Here is a 22,873-nt window from a genome sequence, read left to right as displayed (position 1 = left end):
AATAACCTATAAAATTCCACAGGCAATCCATCAGGTCCAGGGAATTTCCTCGTGTTCAGTTTATTAATCGCTCTTTTAATTTCATGAACCGTAATGTCTTCTTCCAACAGGTTTGACTCACACTCAGTAATCATTGAAAGGTTCAACTTTTTCAGAAAGTCATTCTCTTTACTTGTCATATCTAACTCATTTTGTTAAAGATCCATGTAGAATTCTCAAAAGACGTTGTTTATTTCTTCCGTTTGATAGGCAATTTTATCATTCTTGTCTCAAATTGATGTTATGGACTGCTCAGCCTCCCTCTTCCGTAACCTATAAGCCAACCAACTGTCGCACTTTTCCCACTTCTCGAAGTATGCACATTTTAGGTAGAAGTTCTTCCGTTCAGCATGTTCATCTATCAGCTTTTTCAATTCACTCTTCAGTCTCTTAAACCCAAATATTGCATCCACACCCGTTGGGTCAACCATGATTCTCCATGATAATTCACTTATCTTCCCCTCAAGTTCTGCCTCTTTATTGTCGTATCAATTTCTTTGTCCACTAGACACACCAATCAGATGACAACGTATAGTGCACTTAAAAGCTTCCGAAACAATATCAGGACTCAAATCCCCAAGATGATTTTCTGCCACAAAGAATTCTATTTCTTTTGCTAGTCCCTCCATTTCATCATCATTTTGTAGAATCGAGGTGTTCATCCTCCAAAAATATTGTTTGTGCATCGTATATTTCAATCGCAAGTGCATAGGTACATGTGCATGGTCAGTTAAAAGTATGCTTCCAATCTCACTTGTTCTTTAGTTCTCCATCATTTTACCTGCTGTTAAAAACATTTCAAGTCTAGAATACACTGAATGTTCACCGGAAAAGAATCTGTATTCCCTATTGGAAGGATGCTCCAGCCTCGAACTGTCCTTTAAGTTCTGCTTGGATAGTATATCAGTCAAGGCCAAATATTGTCTAACAGTATGCCTATTAGTTGCTGTCCTACTTCTGTCCATATTCTTGTCCATCACAATATTGAAATCACCACCTAAGATAATATCCCTAGATCCCAAATCTTGTAACATCTGTGCCACCTTCCTGAAAAAGGATCCATCATTAACTGATGGCACATAAATATTACAGAGATGCACCACCTGACCATGAATATCCACCAATAGAGCAATTATCCACCCCTCCCTGTCTGAAATGTCTTTCAATATCTTAATAGAAGTATTTTTCCTAATCAGGATTGCCAGCCCTCTAGATTTTGAGTTGAAAGATGTACCATAAACTTTCCCGACCTAACCTTTCCTCAATGTCTTTTTTCTCAAAGTGCTTTTCTTGTATGAAACATATATCACCTTTTAGCTCATTTTAAAAAAAAACACTATTTTCTTTCTCTTATTTACACTATTCAATCCATTTACATTCCATGTCACCACACGCATATCTTCAACCATCTTCACCACTCTAGTCCTCTCAAACTGTACTACAGAGTATATATCAAACAAAATTAGAAAAATATACAAACACACAGCAAGGTACCCAAACCCACCCCCTCTGAAACAGAAGCAGTTCACAAACCACAAACTAATGTAACGATAGAAATAAAACATTCCTAGTGCCCTGGCTACCCCTCCCAAGTAAACTCAAACTAACTATCTATTTAACAATTCCCGAAAACCCCATCCCCAACACATTCCCCACATGTATTGCCCCCTCTCTCATCCAGACCCAATTACACCTGGTATCATTAATAAAGTAAATTCCTTTAGAAATATTCACTTCTATACACATTAGAACTTTTGACGCCACCCGTTCACCTGTGTCTATCTCACCACCCTTGGTACACCATCTATTCTCAGATTCATGGTAAACATTAGGCCCCTGCAATTAGAGCTCTTCAGCCCCAACAGGCATCAATAGCCAGTGCTCACATTGCGACAAATCATATGAGACTCATGGAACCCTATCAGTATATCATAATCCGGAGTCAACCCCACAGATTTCAACATTCCATCCACCCAACCCTTAGATAGAATAAATTATGGAATTACTGAACCTAAATTTTACTTGTATCCTCCAGTCCTGCGTGAAACTAAATAGACATCCCTCCTCTGCTTATTCAACCCAATCACACATATCCTGTATACCATTTAAGCAATATGACCCGAGCGGCGGGGGCATTACTGACTCAGGTAATGCCCCGCGGCCCATAGTTATACTATCGCCGGGTACTAATATACTAAATGCAAGTGCCTCAATAATATTAACCAGATATTTTCTATCTTCCAAGCAATCATTTGTAGGTCACCCAAAATATCTTGTTTTGTAAAGGGGTGAAAGGTTGTGTTCCATTGCTTCCCTTGATGTCACTTTGAGGTGGGCTCAAATGACATCACTTTCTGTGATATCATCAGAGGTAAAGGGTCACGTGATGTCACTACCACTACCCATGGCATTTTGGTGAAATGACATCCCTTTAAAGGCTGTCTCTATCCCCACAGTACACTGATGAGGAGTGATACCATAAAAAAGTGATTCAGTAAAATAGCAACATGACACAACTAATGCGGCAGTAAAACTAAATCCACTTCCTCTAAAATGGTGACAGTAAATCCATGGATATACTGCCAAACGGAATTACTGTTACCGCCACTTGGTCCCATCGGTTTACCACGGGATCACAAGTGGTGATAGGCATTGTAAATCCCATTTGTTCGTAGTTTATAGGACTCCATTGGGGTTTGTTTGCTGAATTACCAAAACCGCGAAATCACTGGTGGTAATTTAGCCGATTTTGTTTTGAGGAAAAGTGGAGGATTTATCTCCAGCATCAACCCTCACATGGCTGTGGGGTAAACAAGTGGCATTTATTCTGTTACCACCACTTTTCCTGCACTGCCAAATTACAAGTTTGCCAGAATGCCTGAGCAGTAATTATGCTGATTTTTTAGGCAAAAGTGTAGGATTTACCTCCACTCACTAATTATGCCGGTGATCATTCTGCCAAACTTGTAATTTGGTGGTGCAGGAAAAGTGCCAGTAATGGAATTACCGCCACTTTTTCATGCACTGCCAACCTCGTAATGAGGCCCAGGTGTGTTGTATGATACCATGATACTTGTTAGAAAATGTTACTCATTACAAGTATGATGGTGCAGGAAAAAACAGTAGTAAAGCAGTGGTAACTATGCTAGTTCTGCATAACCGCTGCATTGCCCCACTGCCATATTATTATTTTGGTAGTTAGGTGTTGGAAATACCTCCAGCAAAATGCTAGAGGTATTTCCAACACCTTACCACCACCAAAAACTTCAGAAAATCCCCATGGACTCCATAAATGGGGACTACACTGCCATAACACCACTTGTAATCTGGCAATAGTTCTGCTGGACCAAGTGGCTGTAATGGTAATTCGATTTGGTGATATTCTGTCGGATTTACCACTGGAATACTGCCAAACTTGTAAGGAGGCCCAATAAAGTGTCTTGGGATTTAGAAGCCCCTGGTGATTTTTTAAAATGACAATGCATCTTAAAACAGTTCAATAATAAAGCAACACGAAGAAAAAGCATATATATATGTTTTCTTCAATGTAACACTTGCAGACTTGCATTTTTTTTGTTTAAATTATTTATGTCCCCTCAACTACTGCTTAAGGTGGCAAAGAGGGCAGTCGTGTTGGACTCAAGGGTTTTCTTGTAAGTATTTGTGTCATATTGTAGAATTCGTAGAATTCATTGAAAAACACATTGAACGCATACTTTTCAAAACACCCAGTAAACATTCAGACAATAAAACATCCTTGAACTTGCTTCATCTTCTAGGTCAAGGGTGGTTGAAAACTGTCTAATTCCTCTTTTTCACAAAGAAACTTTCAAGAAGATACTTTACCATGGCCTCTGTGTTGATGGTCTGTCATTGGGTCCATGGCTTTGAGGATCTGTGAGTCACCTATCCATGGATAGGGCTTCCTACAGAGGCACCCCTCAAACCAGACTGTGAATGGACTCCAGGGCAATACCCCGAAGAGCCCATATTTCTAGGATGGGCCAGTTTTCTTTGAAAGAATGCAGCACCTTTTTGGTCAGAGTGGTCTGTCAGTTTCATAAGTTACTACACTAGTTTTAACCGATGTTACTATGCAAATATGTTTTCAAATGCATTATTTGCTACATATTGTTCCACAAAAAACAAAAAAAACGTTGGATAGTACTCTAACAGTCTGTTCTGGATATTAATGAATTGTAAAGTGTGATTGTTGGCCACTTTTTCATTTGTGCCAGGACTGATTTTATGCTGCAGGCCGACCCTGCCTCAGACCCTCATCCCCTAGCTTCCCCCTTCTCCACTCCTCAGACCTGCTATCCTCTGCTCATCGTGCACCAGGAGCCTTTTGTTTTTGCCTCTGAACGCCTTGTCACTTTCTCTAAAGGATGTTTCCTTACTGCCTCGGAAGGTGGCCTTTGCACTCTCGAACTTGGCTTTTTGGGATGGGGCAGAGGACAATATGGGTCCGGATTGCATTGGGGAATCCCCATTACCCCCCTCTTTAAGAGACATTTGTGCTCATTGCGTATTTGGCATTCAGGAAAAAGGTGGAGTTAATTCCATTACCGCCATTTTCGCCAGCTTCATGCTTGTGTTGACTCCTCCATTTTACCTCCAAAATCAATGGAATTACCACCAGGTAGTTCCGCTGATGGTAATACCAACAAAAATCCCAATAGAGTCCTATGGACTCTATAAAGTGTGGATTTGCACCACCAAATCACTACTTGTTATACAGCGGTACTACCGCTTGTTACGGTAATACCGTTTAATGTTATCTCAGTGGTATTACAGCTAATATACTACCAAACTCGTAATGAGCCCGATATGTGCTGATTGTAGCTCACTTTCCAGTTGATTCTTGACTGTGGTAAAGTGACCGCTCCAGCTCAGTTAGTTCAGTGTGGGCATGTGTGTGCCGAGATTATCAATCAAGGTTGCTGACGCTATTGATTAGGGTGAGGCATTGCCTTCCCATTGCTGCAAGGTCATGGATACAGGATTAAAATACTATTTCCGTTTGTTCAGTAGGGACGTGTGTGCTATAAACACCTCAATGCTTGAGACTGCACATTGTGTCATCTGTTTCAGGACTGGGCTTCAGGAGGAACTACGGTCGACGGCAGCCATAACGCTTTAGCTGCAGTTGAGTTTGTTTGTTTGTTTGTTTGTTTTATTATTTATAATGCGCGAGCGTACCCGGGGGTATCAGGGCGCAGACTTTACAAGAATTTTCGAAGCTTGGTTACACTACACAAGGAAAATACATAATACAAATATAGGTGCACAAATGTTATATACAATATATACAAATCAACAGTAGGCCAGCAGGCCGTAATGTAATATACAGATAAGCAAGAGGCACACGTGGTTACGATGTGTGCGTGTAGCGCTGGACACTACCTGGTTTTAGTGGGTCTCCAGTTTCAGCCAGGAGATTAACTTGGAACGGAAGTTCTGATAAGGCAAGTCTGCTCTGAGGTTTGGAGGCAGGGAGTTCCAGAACTTGGCAGCTTTTACCGGGAAGCTGTTGCCTCCTATAGTGGCCCGTTTGTAGTGGGGGACAGATAAGCAATCTTTGTATGCGGTTCTGTTGGGTCTTGAGGAGGATAGTTTGTGGAACCTGTTGATCAGGTAGGTTGGGGCTGCGTTGTTGAGAGACTTGTGGGTGAGGGATGCCGTTTTTAAGAGAATTTTATCTCTGGTGGGGAGCCAATTGTTCTGTTGGCTGAATTCTGTAATGTGTTCTCTTCTAGAGATGCCCAGAGCTGCTCTGAGAGCGTTGTTCTGAAGGGTTTGCAGTTTATTGGTGATGGCCTTGGTGGATCCTAGGTAGAGGGCGTTACAATAGTCAAGGCGAGACAGTATGAGGGCTCTGGCGAGTGTCAGACAACTAGTGTCGGACAGGAAAGGTTTGGCTGCACGGATTAATTTGCACGTGTAAGCCGTGGAGGATGCAAGGGAGCTCACTTGTCTTTTGAGGGAAAAATTGGAGTCTAGATAGAATCCCAATGTTCATTTCAAGCTGCGGTAAATCAATGAGTTGATCCACAAGCCCAGTGAAATATGTGTCTCACTGAACCTATAAGGAAGCACTGCTGCTCTAATGTGTGAAAATGAAGCCTTCGGGCATCTTCCACAATATTGTCATATTTGCTGAGATCACTTCAATCAATGGCAGTAAAGCCAGCAATCTCATACAGTTCTCTCCTGCTTAAATGAATGCTTCTAATGGCTCATGTATATGACCATTTGTATCAGCTACAAGAGTGTCTACACCATCAAACCATTGCCACTTTGAGGTCTTTCTCATTGAGATGCTGGACCTGCTCCATCTTGGTGGAGTTCTTTCAGTTGTATCTCCATATACTGGTGGATAACAAGGTGATGTGGGTGCAGGCTCTGTCCCTGGTAAGATCACTACAGGATGCAGTTACCTATGTTGAATTAAGGGAATGCTACTACACCTACTTTCTTCTCCTTAGCGTGAATGCCACCAAAGCCCTCAGACAGTCTGCGTAGGTAACGGGTTCTTTTGGCTGAAGGTGAGTTTTAACACAAAAGGAAAGATACTTCCTGTGCCTCTGCTCATATTGTGCACCTCAATCTTTTCCCTGATCCTACACTGAAGGCGCTGGCTACGTTTCTTCAGATAATCAATGACCATTTGATGCTGCTGACATTTGCGTTCACTTGGGTAGGGAATTTTCCCAAATCTCTGCTTACAAGCAAAATGGGGACAATTGGCTAGTGCCCCCATCAACAGATAAAACCAGATGGCGACTATATCTCAGAGGACTTCTAGTCCAAAATGAGTGAGTTTTGTCTTTCCTATTTTGGACGTCATGACATTCTCTGGGTATTGCTAATGGCAAAAAAGAGGTGATGACTAGTGAAATGTCCAGCAATCATTGTGGAGATCAAAGTCACAAACACTGGTCTGAGCAAGGCTGGGGCTTAGTAGCATGAACCTCTTCGGGACATGTTCTGAGGATCATGGGTGGAATGGACAGGGGCACGTTATTCTTATCAGTCAGTGGCCTGTTGATGGTTGTGTTGGTCACTGTAGGTGGGTGGAGTATCTTACAGCCTGATTCATGGAATTACGTGTGCGGAAAATAGGGTACTTGTGCATGCAACTGTGTGCAATTCCGCCTTTGTTGATTCATGGAATCGAATGCGCAGTACTTTTCCTGGACTTGCGTGGAGTTTGCGCAGGCTCAGTATGTCTGTGCAAGCTGTCGAGGGCCTTGTGCAAGACTCCACGCAGAGTTTGGGCATTGCTTGCGCAGAGGACTTGGAAGGGGCGGAACACCAAAAATGGGGAAGAACTTGCGAAAAAGTGGACATTTCCAGAGACTGCCTGCCAGCTGTCCCTCGCACGCACACTATTGCGTGGCACAAGACGTGGCACAAGACGTATTCATGGTTTTGATTGCACAATCTCTCGGCCAGGAAATGGCCACGCAAGTCCTTCAGATTATCTGCCACCTGAAGGCAGGCGTAAGTAGGCTTGCGTGTAGGATATACAATGCAGAGGTGGGGTTACATGTCGGAATTTGGAGTGCGTGTACTCAACCATGGTTCCGATGTAACTTAGGGGTGTGCGTAAGCGTTGTAGCGGGGTGAAGGAATGGTTTACGGGGGTTTGCATGCAGAGTTTAGACCAAGTTACAGTTTGTCATATGCAGGTTGTAGGGTGCCGGGAACAGTTACGGGGGGCCCTTTTTAGAGATGCGGATCTCCTTGCCGGGGACCCCACAAACTGTTTGAAAGTTGTGTGTGTGTTTGCGCCTGGGGGAGTGCGCAAAAGTAGCTGATCTGGCTGTTTATGCTTTGTGTGTGGGCGTGATGGGGGCTTTCCAGCCCCGACTTGCGAATACAGTTACTTTGAACCAACAATTCCATCAACATGCAAGCGCTCATTTTACATTCTGCGTGCAGACTCACGCAGTATCCTTTTCAGCATACGCCCCTTGCATGATTTCTGCGCACATTTCCATGAACCTTAATATTAAACCACCTTACCTATACAAACGTTGTGGTGCATTCCTGCACACCAGAACACACATGGTCTCCCAGCTCCTGGATTTTATCGAGTTGTTGAAGACCGGTTGTTAATCAGTGAACTTTCTTAGAAAGCTTCAACAGGGCATTTACAAAATGTACATCTCCCTAATGATGTCTTGTGACTTCTCTAGCATAAAGGAATATGTATTCAGCAGAAACGAGTCCCTTTTTGATGACATTTTGATGACGTATTCCTCTTGCCAGATCGTGGTACATCAACCCACCTCTTTAACGTGTTCATTAAAAAATGGCAAAGTACAATCGAAACACATGAATAGCACAACTATCAATAATAAAAGCAACTGCACATTTCCATATGGCGCTCTGTTGCTCTTGTCTTGGGACATGATTTGAAATTAAATGTTAAATGTTAAATGTTAAAGGTATTTGTACCGCGCACCGTCACCAAAGGAATTGGTCCCCAGGCGCTCTGGAGGATAAGGTGGGATGGGTTAGTAAGGTGAAGAGGGAGTAGGATAGTGAGAGGATTGGTGTTCTGTTGGCAGCTTCAACTCGGTATACACCGGGTGCTGAGCTTTGGTGTGGGTATTGGATCGGTGTCAGTCCGCGTGTGCTGTTGCTGCGTTTTATGTGTTGCAGTGTTGTGAAGTTCCCATTGAAAAACGCTTTTGTAAATCAGGCCCCTGCTTGCTAGTACCTGCTCTCTGCCCATGTTGCAGGGTTCGATCTTATAAACGTACTTTGCTCAACCATTTCAGCTTCAAAATTATTTAATGCATTCATTACACTTGTTTTGAGAAAACTTGTTCTCTCCCTCTAGGCTCGCAAAATGGCTCCTATTTACGGGGTACCGTCCACCAACCAACCTCTTGAGAAAAACTGCCTTTTTGTTAGTGTAAACGTTGTTTATGTGCACCGTGTTATGTGGCACACAAGGTCGGGTTTGTCTGGGCTGTTCTCTCGTTCCTCCCCCCCCGTCACCTCCGTGCGCCAATTTCTGTTAAGTGTGATCTCCTTACATTGCCCTCGCGGGCCCCCAGCTGAGTCTAGTGCGTGAAGTGCATACGTGTCACGGTCACCGTGCACACACTTGACGCTAATTTATCTCGGTGAGGCTATAGGAAGGCATCCGTATCCATGGCAGCCACATTCCAGCACGGTGCAGGTAAACACTGGGCGAGTCCAGGAACTGGAAAGGGCAGTATTGTTAACAGGCTGTGGCTGACCTCTGGAAGCCTCCGGGCCCGGTAGCCGTGAAGTGCAGCTGAGTGACTTGCCTTTACAAAGGAGACGCTGAGCCTCCTTGTGGAAAGGCTTGGCAGCCCCAGGCTTCTTGCGGGTGACAGAACGGCAGCAGTGAGGAGAAACAATTTAGACACTGTTTAGGCCTAAAGCCGCCGTGTAAAAACTCCTCCACCAACGTCACCTGGCACATCATGGACAATGAATTCGGGAGAATCTTTATTTAAGTTAAGCATGCGGGAAAAAGGGCACCCGAGAAGAACCGCCCTGCAGGGTTGGATCATCTCAACTGCCACCCCAGAACTCGAACCGACCTCCATAAAACCCATAAAACCCAGAGGGACAGTAAATATTCCAGGTAAATTTATAGTATTCCACCATTTCACACCTGCCGTACTGGAACACTAAGGAACAATGCCAAACAAGAAGCAAGAGGACAAGAAGCCAGGTTCGATCCTTGGTCGGCGCGCTTATATTCCGCTGGGTATTAAGCACGTTATAAATAACTAATTGTAATTATGAACAAATCCTAAGGAATGGTCGAAAGCAACCACTGCTAGGAATGTTTTGCCAAGTTTGTCACTAACTTGTGAGCATTTACCATTTCTTTATTTATGGGCTTGAACAGTGCCTCCATTTTCCTATTCCAATTATGTTATGTTACAATTAATTTATAAAGCACACGGTCACCACCAAAGGCATCATGCCGCTATTATAAAGTACTTTCTGCATAGGAGCTTCTCTTGGTACAGCAGTTATGACTGAATAAATTCGAATAAAGTTTTAATAATTTCCGATTGGTCCTGAAAACAACATGGTTGGTTGGAATCACTACCTACAGTACCTACCAATAGCGATCTAGCACATATACACTCTTTAGTGATCTTCTGCTAGAAGTATGTTACTTGATCAATGTTTACCGGGCACTTCTGCTTTTTAAGGTTATCCCAACTTCCTCCAATTTCCTTAGCACCCTGTACACGAACTCATAGGGTCTGATTATGAGTTTGGTGTTAATGATAAAACATCAAGTAGGTTTGATTAGCAGATGTTTACCCACTCCATCAAATGTTGATGGATTCAACCCTGTTAATACTTATTAAATTGTTTTTGGGATCTAACCCAGTTACTTTTTGTATCAGGTCTAATTTGACTGGTTTCTAAGCGCGGACCCGAGATCGAACCTGTGTTGCTTCCACGGCGATCACATTGCCCCTGAGCTATCCTCCCGAGACAATCTGTTGGTAAATTGAGTAGAGTTTAAGTGTGATATACCACTGCATCCTTCCCACAGTGCTAGGCAATGCATTGCCTTTAGGAATGGGTTGCCTGCCTTCCCAAATCTACTTGTTTAAATCATGTAGGTCAATACACACATGTTTGTGTCCAGTGGGTCTTGTTCCATTCACTTACTTCTCTCTGTAGTCTCGATTACCCCCTTTTGCACAGCCTATAAAGTTCTGCTTCAAGTTTCTCGTCTATTCCAATGGCACCCGCCACAGCTTATGTACTTCAGTGCTTTACCCCAGGTTTCAGTTTAGTTTTGTGGCAGAAACCCTTGTCTATATGTGTAATGAACATACCTGTAAATTCATACACTACATGTTTCACAAACATAATGCTCACCATCACACTAATGAACCTTATTTGGACCCTCTTTTCTGGATGCCAGTCATCTATAACTTGCTTTGACATCACAATATTCTCAGGCAATCCCCCATCCTTGCCGCGTGAACCCTACTCACAATCTGTCTGCCTTAATATCTAATGACGTCCTCATCCTCTACATATATCATGATTTTGTTGTCACCAGCTCCACATAACTTGGAGTCGATGTTGCTGGCTTGGAGTCTGTACTCATTTGCCGATGCTCCCTAAATTCAAGCTCAGAAACGAAGGTCTATTTTGATCCCAAATCAACCAGCATAGGTTTGCTTCTCTCATTTTAATCATGTCAGCCATCAGTGCCCTATGTGCATTGTCCTCCACTGTGGCAACCTCCACTCAAACCACCTTCTAGCAAAATAATGGTTGTCACCTCCTCTTTTCTAAGGTAGTTGCTGGGTTTGGTCTGCTGCACTCTCAGCTGACTGGGCAGCTTACACATGCAGGTGTGCTAGCCTTTTTTGCTGCTTCTGCAGCTCAATGTTCTCAATGTGGGAACAATTGTAATCGTAAATATTCCACCTTTCCCACTTTGGTCATGATGCTACACTCACTTTTGGCCTGCTCCCTCTAGCTTACTACCAATACATCCCCTCTCAAGGATCATATTTGTGTGGTCACCCTGCACTTTTAGGCCATGTTCTGCATCCCCTTCCCAGCTTTTTGGGCGTTCACACACTCTCCCACTAGGAAAAGGTAATGCTTCCTTGAGAGTTGGACCCCTGGCTAGCCATACCCTCTCCTGAATGCAACCATTAGAGGTGCACACAATGAGCTGGTTGTGGATGTATTCTTCCTCCACCCCATACATTTACATGAAGAGATGAAGGTCCTGGGGTCTGCCACCATTGTACCTCTACCAGGACCACATGAATCCGTTTCACAAATTGTACTGCAAGCTTTTACATTGTCTTCGAATGCCTACCTCCTTCCCCACTCTATGCTGCAGTTTTGGCACCAGGAAAGTGCTTCACAATACATAGTGCTTATGCCCCAATGATGAGTATTTGCATTCATACGAAGAGCACTCACATCCTGTTAAAAGTAAGAAAAACTTCAAGGATTTTTTCCATTCCTCACACTGCACAGGGGCTACACTGGCAGTGTTAAACATTTTGGGATGTAACTAAATTCTGCATAATTGCCCCCCAAAGATGATCAAAACGTACTGATAGGCAGGAAGTGTTTCATCCAGTGAATTCCATGGGGGCACCAAAACTGCTCCGCCCATGGACATGGGGATGAATCTCTCCACCCTTGCGGTCTGGCCCCCAACAGCACCATACCATGGGTTGTTCCCTCCCTCTTGCACTCCTCCCCGGCTGACCGATGTGGGAAACTGGTCTGACCCACCTCATATATGGGCCCTGAGGCTTCATTACTCCTCAGCTCGATACAGCAAGCTACTTTTTTACTCTTTCCACATGGTCAATGCTCCGCCGAGGGCAGTACAGTCAGGATTGTGCATTAAAGTTGAGGAAAAACTCCCAGACTCTGCGCCATTAGATATTACTGTACTTTAATCATTACTCAGTACAAAACGTGCCCTTTTCTCAATAACACGTGTTTTGGCTCGGCTGTGCCTTTCTCAAATCAGGGCTATATCTATAGACATTTGTTCAACCACATTTTCAAAAAACAATTAACCCCATGCCAAGCAAATTCTTTGTAAAAACCCCCATAATATTACAAATAAACAGCCATAATTCCAAAATTCCCCAAATAAAACACCAGCATGATATTACAATCAAAGACAGAGATTACGGGTTGGTAATGGGGAGAATTGCAAGGTGAGGGAGAAAGAGGACAAACCGGAACCCAGAGAAAATTATTAAAAAAAGGGGAAAAGGGAAATAATAAGATTAAGTTAGAAAATAAATGAATCAATTATCATCACAGGTTACAAACTTAGTCTGGTATTTCCAAACACTTACAAACACCCCAACAGTATGGGGTGGCTTACCAGATATGCTCTAAATGTTGGTTCAAAGCGGCGATTTATGATAGGTTATTTATAAGGGTTTGTTCCCATAGTCCATGTCTCTGTAGAAAAATATATTACAATTGCCCACATTACATTCAATACATTGCCATCATAGGTCTATAAGTTCGCTAGGGTATTTCAGAGTAACTTGTTAACATTTAATTTTCTGCTCTCTCTCCTTGCCCGCATATCTAGTTCTGAGAGACCAGTAATTAGGTCTCCTTAGTGTTGGAGGTTCCATTCAGTATCCAATGTCTCACAATGTATCACGAGAGTTAATCTTACATTATTGTTCGATTATTTTATATATGGTTCACATGTATTGTGATTGACTATATACTAATTGATATTTCCATGGAATCATCCTTGTGCCTTCTCACTATCTGATTCAACACACAGAGAAAGCAAAAACTTAAATCTCTCGCGTCGGCTTAGCACAGAGTTCTGTGAGCCGGCACCATTTTAAATCTATTTTGATATATCGTTACCATGGCAACGTTGTGCATACGTGCGCTCCCTTCTCCAAAGCACGGACGTATTCCCCGATGCTGAGCGGCATCTTGTATTGTGAGACTATTGACACGATGTCAAATATATTCAGATATACTCACGATTGTTATTTAAATTTGGACATGTAGTTGATACTATCTCCAAAGATAAAAATTAACTTGATATATCGTTACCATGGCAACGTTGTGCATACGTTGCCATGGTGCATGCGCTCCCTTCTCCAAAGCACAGACGTATTTCCCGATGCTAGGCGCCATCTTGTATTGAGAGACTATTGGCACAATGTCATATACATTTGGATATACTCACCATTGTTGTTTAAATTCGAACATGTAGTTGATATTATCTCCAAAAATAAAAATTGACATAATTTAAGAAATTGCATCATTTTATCTTGCATTACAGAAAAAAATATTATTTTTCACCCATAAGGTATTTAGATTATGTTACATATGCATTGTACTTTTAAACAAAATCTCATCTGCGCTGTTCCTGCTCCTAAAGGCACAACAAGCCTTTTTTATAATATCAGTAATTACCATACTACACTATGTTAAATAATTAATTGGCCTTCAATTCGTTATTATCCTGCCTTTGCTGCAGAATATTAGTATACCATTCAGCATATAAGAGACCTATTATATACGGAGAGCATTCATGGTAATGTACATGTTCTTAAACTTAGGTCATTCCGGAAATTATAATTGCATTTTTGAATTATGTAACAAACAACCTTTTTAGTACGATTACTTCATACACCTACAGGAATGATGCATTGTCACTGTTTAGACCTTTCACTGTTGTGTTTAAGAAACAAATAGTACGCGCTTCAGACTGACATAGTACTTTAACCCTGTCACCACCTCTCTTATTCAGTGTTACATGCTGAAGTCCTATAACTCTAATGTCAGATTTATTTTTCATTTGGTGAAAAGTTTGTCAATGATGTGCTAGTGGCAAAGAAGGATCCTGACTTCCAATCTTCATTAGGTGCTCTTGTATCTTTATTCTTAATTCTCTCTTAGTACTGCCTATGTACACCTTGCGACATACACAGATAATACCATATACAATGAACTTGGTTTTACCGTTGATACCCTGTTTGATTTTTATAGTTATGCCATTGATATCCTTAAATTCTTTGGTCTTGTCATGTGTGTATTTGCATTGGGAACACATGCCACATTTCCTGAAACCAATGTCATTCCTTTGAAGCCAAATTGTCTGTCTCATATCTTTGAGGTCAGGAGGTAGCGATGGACTTATGATTGTTTTCAGTGTGTCTACTCTTTTCAAAATCATAAGGGGTTTATCCCCTATGAATTTGTCTATGTGTTCATCAAGTTTGAGCAAATGCCAATGTCTCTTCAATGTTTTCTGGATTCTCTGATGGCCTTTGTTGTATTGTGTTATGAAAAAGACCCCCATGGGTTTTTCTGAAGTTGTCTCCGGCTTGATTTGCAAAGTATCCTGCTGCTTCAGGTGTTTGATCTTCTTGTATGCGGACGTCACAGAATTCATTGGATATCCTCTACTTTTAAAATGTTTTTTTTAATAACGCACATTCTTCTTCAAATTTATCCTGTTCCTGACAGTTGCATCTTGCTCGAGTATATTCCCCCAGTGGAATATTGTTGATAGTCGGTTGGTAATGAGGTAATGACAACTCCTTGCATGGAGAATCAAATTTACTTCCGTCTGCTTCCTAAAAGTCCAGGTTTCAAGTTTCTGGCCATCGGTGTGAATTGTAAGGTCCAAGAAATTGATCAGATTGGCACTGCATTCCCCTCCAAATTCAATATCATAGCAATACTTGTTCAGGCTTATTGTGAATTCCTGAAATTCATCTTGGTTACCTTCCCAGATGAGAAAGACATTGTCTATATAACGTGTCCACATTTTTACTTTGGTTCCAAAATCTGGATCTTGGTATACCACATTGTCTTCCAGCATGCCCATAAAAAGATTAGCCAGGGCCAGGGCATATTTTGTGCCCATGGTGACGCCTTTTATCTGTTGGTATGTACGATTGTCAAATGTAAACAAATTGAAATCCAATGTCAATTGCAGCATTTCCATTAGCATTTGTATTTGTTGAAAATATGAGGCAGAATCATTCTTGCAGGTGTAATCAATCGTGGCGATGCCCATTTATGTTGGATAGACGTATACAGGGCCTTGACATCCAAGGTGGCTAGGATAAAGTGTCTTGCCACATGATTGTTTTTAATTAACAGTTGTTGAGTCCTGCAAGTATGATTTAAGTAGGCTTGCCCTTGGTTTAAGAATACTGTCCAGGTATTCCGAAACATTTTCTGTCACCCAACCAATCCCACTCATGATTTGACGACCTTGCGGTATGGTGTTATCGGCTTTATGTATCTTGGGCAAAAAATACATTGTTGGTGTAACTGGTTCTTTCACTAATAGATATGTACGTTCATCATCCGTAATCAGACCTTTTCTGTGCCAATTCATAATAGATTCCTCATTCTGCTTCAATGTCTCTTGTTTGAAATTGTCATTTCGTAGTGTGTAACAGCCAGGGGTGGAGAGATGGTTTGATGCCATTGTTAGATCATCTTCCCTATTCATAAAAACAATACCCCGTCCCCCTTTATCCACTTCTTTGATCACTAATGTTGTATCCATTGATATTGCCTTCGGGGCTTTCTTCTCTCCAAATGTAATGTTATCCTGACTGTCTGTTGATCTCATTGCACGTCTGGTCTTATGTCCAGTTGTCTCATAAAATTCTTCTGATACAGCATTGTAAAAAGTATCTATCACATTATCAGCCGCTAGTTGGGGAACACATTTCGATTTAGTTTTGAGGTCCTTTGATGTTAATAAATCTGGTTTGATTCGCAATTCTTCGAAAAGATTTTTTACTTCAAATTCTTCATTCTCTGCCAGTGAGCGAACTAGATACATATCCTCAATGTCTTGAATTGACAGTTGACTGATTGGTATTGGTGTTTCCTTGGTTACATAATAATGTGGTGCTTTTTTCGCAAAAACATTTTTCATGTCAGTTTCTGTATGAATTTGTACACATCTATATGTATATCCGCCTCTTTAAGTTCATGTGATGGTGCAAAGGATAGTCCTTTATTAAGTAACCGTCGTTCATCCTCTGTAATAGTTCTATTGGAAAGATTTAGAACTAAATCTTCTGTTACTTGATCCTGCTCACCTCTTTCGCGCTGGCCCTTTTTTTCTTTTGCTGGTTGTTGGTGTTTCTGGGTTCCTGTTGTTTTATACCCCTCCTCCTTTCTCTCCTTCTTGAGTAGGATTGGTGGTACTCGTATCTGTTGGTAATTGAAAACGGACCATTTTCTGGGGGAAATTTCTGTTCCCCTTTTTATAACGCTTGATTTGATTCATATATCCTCCTTGCTCATTTGTACTACTACTTTACAAATCGTGATTATCTGGATCTGAGTCAGCATCTGAGCTGGCCGATGATGTATTAGGGGTTGAGTTTTTGGAAGAAGGTTTCATACTCATATCATATTTGGCTTGGAAGGTGTAAACCCTGTCTTCTTTGTAATCACGTTCATCACGTTCCTTAGTTTTCTTATATTCACCTCATCCTGGTATACTTGTAATATCTCATACATCTTCTCAAAGTTTTTTTGTTTAGTGGATTCATTAGCTGTCATCACAGTAATTTCTTTTTTAATTGCTTCAATTCCTTCCACTGCTCTCTTGTATTCTCTCGTTGCATGCTCTATCAGTAGGTCCATAATTTTCATCGAACTACTGCTCAAATTGGCCTCCCAGGCCTCAGCTAGATCCTTATCTTGATCATTATTGAAATTCAGAAATATGAGTATCCCGAGACCTTGTGGTACCTGATCAATCTGAACATAATTCTCTAGTGACACCTTCTCCCAATATTTATCAAATTCTTTCTTAGAGATTCTCTCTAATTTGTTGAATTTGGAGCGTAAGTCTTCTCTCTTAGTTCCTATATTCGAGAAGGCATGTGACATGTCCCCTCGAGGAGTGAATAGATTGTTCGTCTCTTCTTCTCGGGGTTTAAGTATGCTGCCATATTTCATATTGTTATTACAATGTCATGGGTCAGCCTAAATGTCAACTTATATTTGAAACTATCAAAGAAATGGCTTTCTTGAAAGTTGATCTGCCAGGCGACTCCTTCCAATGCCTTGTTTTCTCCTTTGGAAAAAAGCTATAATCATACCATATAAGTAAAGTGTCGCAGTTCACTGGAGTGTGACGGTATAAAGGCTGAACCGTCATATAGTACATTAAAGTTGAGGAAAAACTCTCGGACTCTGCGCCATTAGATATTACTGTACTTTAATCATTACTCAGTACAAAACGTGCCCTTTTCACGATAACACGTGTTTCGGCTCGGCTGAGCCTTTCTCAAATCAGGGCTATATCTATAGACATTTGTTCAACCACATTTTCAAAAAACAATTAACCCATGCCAAGCAAATTCATTGTAAAAACCCCCATAATATTACAAATAAACAGCCATATTTCCAAAATTCCCCAAATAAAACACCAACATTATATTATAATCAAAGACAGAGATTACGGGTTGGTAATGGGGAGGATTGCAAGGGGAGGGAGAAAGCGGACAAACCGGAACCCAGAGAAAATGATTAAAAAAAGGGGAAAAGAGAAATAATAAGATTAAGTTAGAAAAGAAATGAATCAATTATCATCACAGGTTACAAACTTAGGGCCTCATCACGAGTTTGGCGTTAGCCCTTAAATGCAGTGGTAGCGCTGTTTCCGCCGCATTAAAGGGTCCGCCAAATCATGGCTTTGGCTGAATTCCCCCCAGCTCTGAGCTGGGGGAAATACGCCAGGAATTTGCCGATTTTCGGCGCGTTTACCGCCGGCGGGAAATCCACAGGCGGTAAAAGCGCAAAATTTCCCCATTGAGCCCAATGGTGAATGGGGAATTCCCAAATGGGCTCAATGGGGAATGGGCAATACCCGTTCCGCCAAACCTGTGATCCGGCAATATAGCGCCGGAGGGTTTGGCGGTAAGGCTTATAACGCCAGCGCTTTTAGCTCTGGCGTTACTGCCCAACTCGTGATGCGGCCCTTAGTCTGGTATTTCCAAACACTTATAAACACCACAAACAGTATGGGGTGGCTTACCAGATATGCTTTAAATGTTCGTTGAAAGCAGTGATTTTTGATAGGTTATTTATAAGCGTTTGTTCCCATAGTCCAAGTCTCTGTAGAAAAATATATTACAATTGCCCACATTACATGCAATACATTGCCATCATAGGTCTGTAAATTCACTAGGGTATTTCAGAGTAACTTGTTAACATTTAATTTTCTGCTCTCTCTCCTTGCCCACATATCTAGTTCTGAGACACCAGTAATTATGTCTCCTTAGTGCTGGAGGTTCCATTCAGTATCCAATGTCTCACAATGTATCACGAGAGTTAATCTTAAATTATTGTTCGATTATTTTTTATATTGTTCACATGTATTGTGATTTCCTATATACTAATTGATATTGCCATGGAATCATCCTTGTGCCTTCTCACTATCTGATTCAACACAGAGAGAAAGCAAAAAGGCTTACAGTAGAACTTCAATCTCTCACGCCGGCTTAACATGGAGTTCCGTGAGCCGGTGCCATTTTAATTCTATATTGATATATCGGTACCATGGCAACGTTGTGCATACGTTGCCATGGTGCATGCATGCACGGCCGTATTTCCCGATGCTGGGCGCCATTTTGTAGACTATTGGCTCAAATGGTCAAATACATTCGGATATACTCACCGTTGTTGTTTAAATTTTAACATGTAGTTGATACCATCTCCAAAAATAAAAATTGACATAATTTAAGAAATTGCATCATTTTATCTTGCATTACAGAAAAAATTATTATTTTTCACCTCTATGGTATTTCGATTATGTTATATATGCATTGTACTTCTAAACAAAATCTCATCTGCGCTGTGTCCGCTTCTAAAGGCACAACAAGCCTTTTTGTATAATATCGGTAATTACCATACTACACTAGGTTAATTAATTCATTGGCCTTCAATTCATCATTATCCTGCCTTTGCTGCAGAATACTAGTATACCATTCAGCACATTAGAGACCTATTATATCTGGAGAGCATTCATGCTAATGTACATGTTCTTAAACCTAGTTCATTCCGGAAATTATAATTGCATTTGTGAATTATGTAACAAACAAGCTTATTAGTACAATTACTCCATACACCTACAGGAATGATGCCATCTCATTGTCAGGATTGTGTTCAGTAGTGCTGATGGAGGTGTCTCATGGAAGAGGGAAGGGTATTGAGTTCCTTTATGATAATCAAGAGAGTCATGGTGAGTCTTGTGAGTTGAGGGATGATGCTCTTTAGGATTGCAGCATATACCAAGAATTTGTACTGATGGGATTATTGTTTTATGTATTTTCTAAACTGAAAAATGTAAATGTCTTCATGGTGTGTGCTTAGATGACGAGCTTCTCTACTTAGAGCTGCCGTTACGGCATTGTAGATGACTTACAGTAGCGGGTCTTGTAGAAGATCCATCTTTACAGGGTCAGCCAATCTATGTTGATCATGGTAAATGTGGACACATTTCCATTGCACCTCGAGAAGAGGGAACTGCATGTGGTACATTGTTGACATTGATGGACACAACGGGCCAGGAATAATAGGCTTAAGAAGGACTGTGCACAAATCGGGCCAAAATAGCAAAAAGGTAGGATAGCTCAGAGGCAACGTGCTCACCTTGGAAGCAAGACGGCATGAGCAACACAGGTTTGATCTTGGGGTCCGCACTTAGAAACCTCTGGGTATTAGGCGCATTATAAATAACCTTTCATATCATATTGACATTGTCAAGGTGGTTATTCCCGAGGATGTGGGGGAAGTGCTTTAGATATACTAAAATAATTTGTCTCTTGAGGAGTTTAAGGTGTCCAGTCAAAAGTCCTCCTAATTTTTAGTATGTCTGGGCAGTGACACTCTTGACAGGCTAGCACAAATACCTGGAAGCCTATAGTCCTTGGCTTAAGCGGTTCTCACAGCCTTCTCTTTTGGTTCTTTTGGGGATCCATCTCCTTATTTCTCAATACCGTGTTTAAGGGGTTCCATCCCCCCTACTTCTATCGTAATGAGGGGTAGCCTTTTTCTAGCTCTCAGCTCCGGACTTAGAACTGGTGGGTCTGCCCTGTAGGTAGGGTGTATAATGAAGTGCTTTCGAGCAAAGATCAGAGCATTAGGATGACAGGAGGCTGCCTTAAAGTATGGACAGGGTTCTTGATATATCAATCATTATCTCTTAGGTTTCTCGTTCTCTAATCACCTGCCCCAATCTTTTTCCCTCCCTCACCATCGTGCCTCAAGTCATGTTCTTCCACCCCATCTAGGCGTACTATATTGCATGTTAGGGTCCACCATGATCCTACTATATGTTCCCACCTCATCCAGTAACAGTTCTGTGCTCCCTCCCTGCACGTTTCTCTATCCATTACCCTTCACCTCCTTGATGTTTCACTTCTCCTGCGTTTTCCTTCTATCTACAATTTCCACCTCTTTCCTGATGTTTGTCCACTCTGCCAGCTCTTACAATAACTCCTCTACCATGTCCTTATCACATTCCTCTAGCTCACTATCTTTTCTTGCCCTCTCTTTCCATAAGTGTTCTCTTGCTGCAGCCATGTATTTGCCTTCCTACCTTCTTCACCACTTCGTGTAACGTCTTTACCACTTGGACCAACTATTGTGTAACAGTTAGAGTTTGTCAATTCTCTATTAGCTTTCACTACTTCATCACCCTGTTGGGCACATTATTTACCCCTTTTGGTACTGCCATTTAGCAGTGAGTGTTCATTAGTTTTCTACTACTGCTCCCACCTTCTTCACCCCTTTGGACACTATTGGGGTTCTCCAATTCTCTACTAACCCTGTTACCTTTATCAGCACGGTTTGTATCGTTGTGGACTTTTAACAGTCAGTGTTCTCTCATTCTCAACTATCAATCCCTCCTTCATCCTTTTGGTAAGCTCTCATGCAGCAGACAGGGTTCTATAATTAAATGCTATATCTCTGAGCTTCTGGGCAAATCTCTCCCCAAACCCCTGGATCTTTCTTCTCCTAGCCCACAGGGCTCCCTAACTGCCCACCTTCAGTATATTTTTCCCAGACTCTCCTGGGATTTCCCTGCTGCCTTCTGACTCCTTCTTACACCATCCTCCTGGACCTCTCCTCAAGCCATCTGTCTCCTGAGTATCACACCAGAATCCAGTTGCTCTCCTGCAGTCTCCTGTCTCCAGCTCTTTCTCCAGCTTCTTCGATTCACCTCTCCAGTCGGCCACGAAGGAGCTCTTCCTCCTAACCCCTTAATATTGGGCTGGCTCTTTACGAGAGCTTGCACCTTTGTGCTGGAATGAGCCCACCCGAGCTTGCTCTGGCATTTAGGGGCCGAATAAAGCCTTTATCTTCCTGTCTGCCATTCACTCCCCCTCCCTAGATGCAACAGATCACTGCCTGAGAAGGGCACAGCTCTCCTGCTTGCTCAGCATGTGGGTCAATGCAGGTAAATTACCCAAAACACTGTCAAAAATCAAGTGTATGTGTCCTCAGTGAATACGAAACGTTTTAGCATTGTTGAGTGGAACTCTCCCATTAGATAAAGGATTAGTAAAATTGTTTCTTTTGCAAGTGGAAATGCTTCTGGTCAACAATGAATTAGCAGCATTGTATCACTCGCAGGAACTGAAGTCCCATGTAATTCCTCTATTGGCCTTTGAAGTGGGGTATTCTCTACTGCAGGGATCTCTGTAATGATAACAGATTTGTGAGTGTAGTTTCTCTGTTGCATAGCTCAATGTTGTTGAGGCGATGTGAATGCATGTTCTCTCTTAGACTTTGGGTCCAGATAGTGGGAGCTTCAGATTCTTTAACATGGGAATGGAGTCTGCATAACTTATTTTTGACTCTATTCTTTTCTAAAAAGGGAGGTCTTTCATGCCCCGTAGGGGACATGACTGCTGTGACTGAGACAATGAAGGTTCATGGAGCAACATAGGGTGAAACATGATTTCTCTTAAAGGGAAAGTCAATGTGGCAAGCCCCTGTCTCTCGCTTATGGCATGGTGGGGTAACCAAGGGATCCTCCCCACATCTTCCTCGTCCCAGCATTCCCTGGCTTGTGACAGAAGCAAGCCCCCATTCATGATCTCACAATCCACCAGAAAGAGTAGGCAGGTAACGTCACACAAACTCCTCTCAGTGGGGCAGTATGTGATCTGGGATGCTGGCATGCAGGCTGTTGCCCCTGCCTAAGTGTTAGAGGGCCAGGGATTCGATTGTGGTTGAGAAGTTATTTTTTGGTTGGTATGCTGTATTTTGAGGAAGAGAT

This window comes from Ambystoma mexicanum, chromosome 8 (assembly GCF_040938575.1).
Source record: "Ambystoma mexicanum isolate Mex_15411 chromosome 8, UKY_AmexF1_1, whole genome shotgun sequence".
In the NCBI taxonomy this organism is placed as follows: Eukaryota; Metazoa; Chordata; class Amphibia; order Caudata; family Ambystomatidae; genus Ambystoma; species Ambystoma mexicanum.
The sequence above is the reverse complement of the archived record's forward strand: the minus strand, read 5'-3'. Positions refer to the sequence as shown.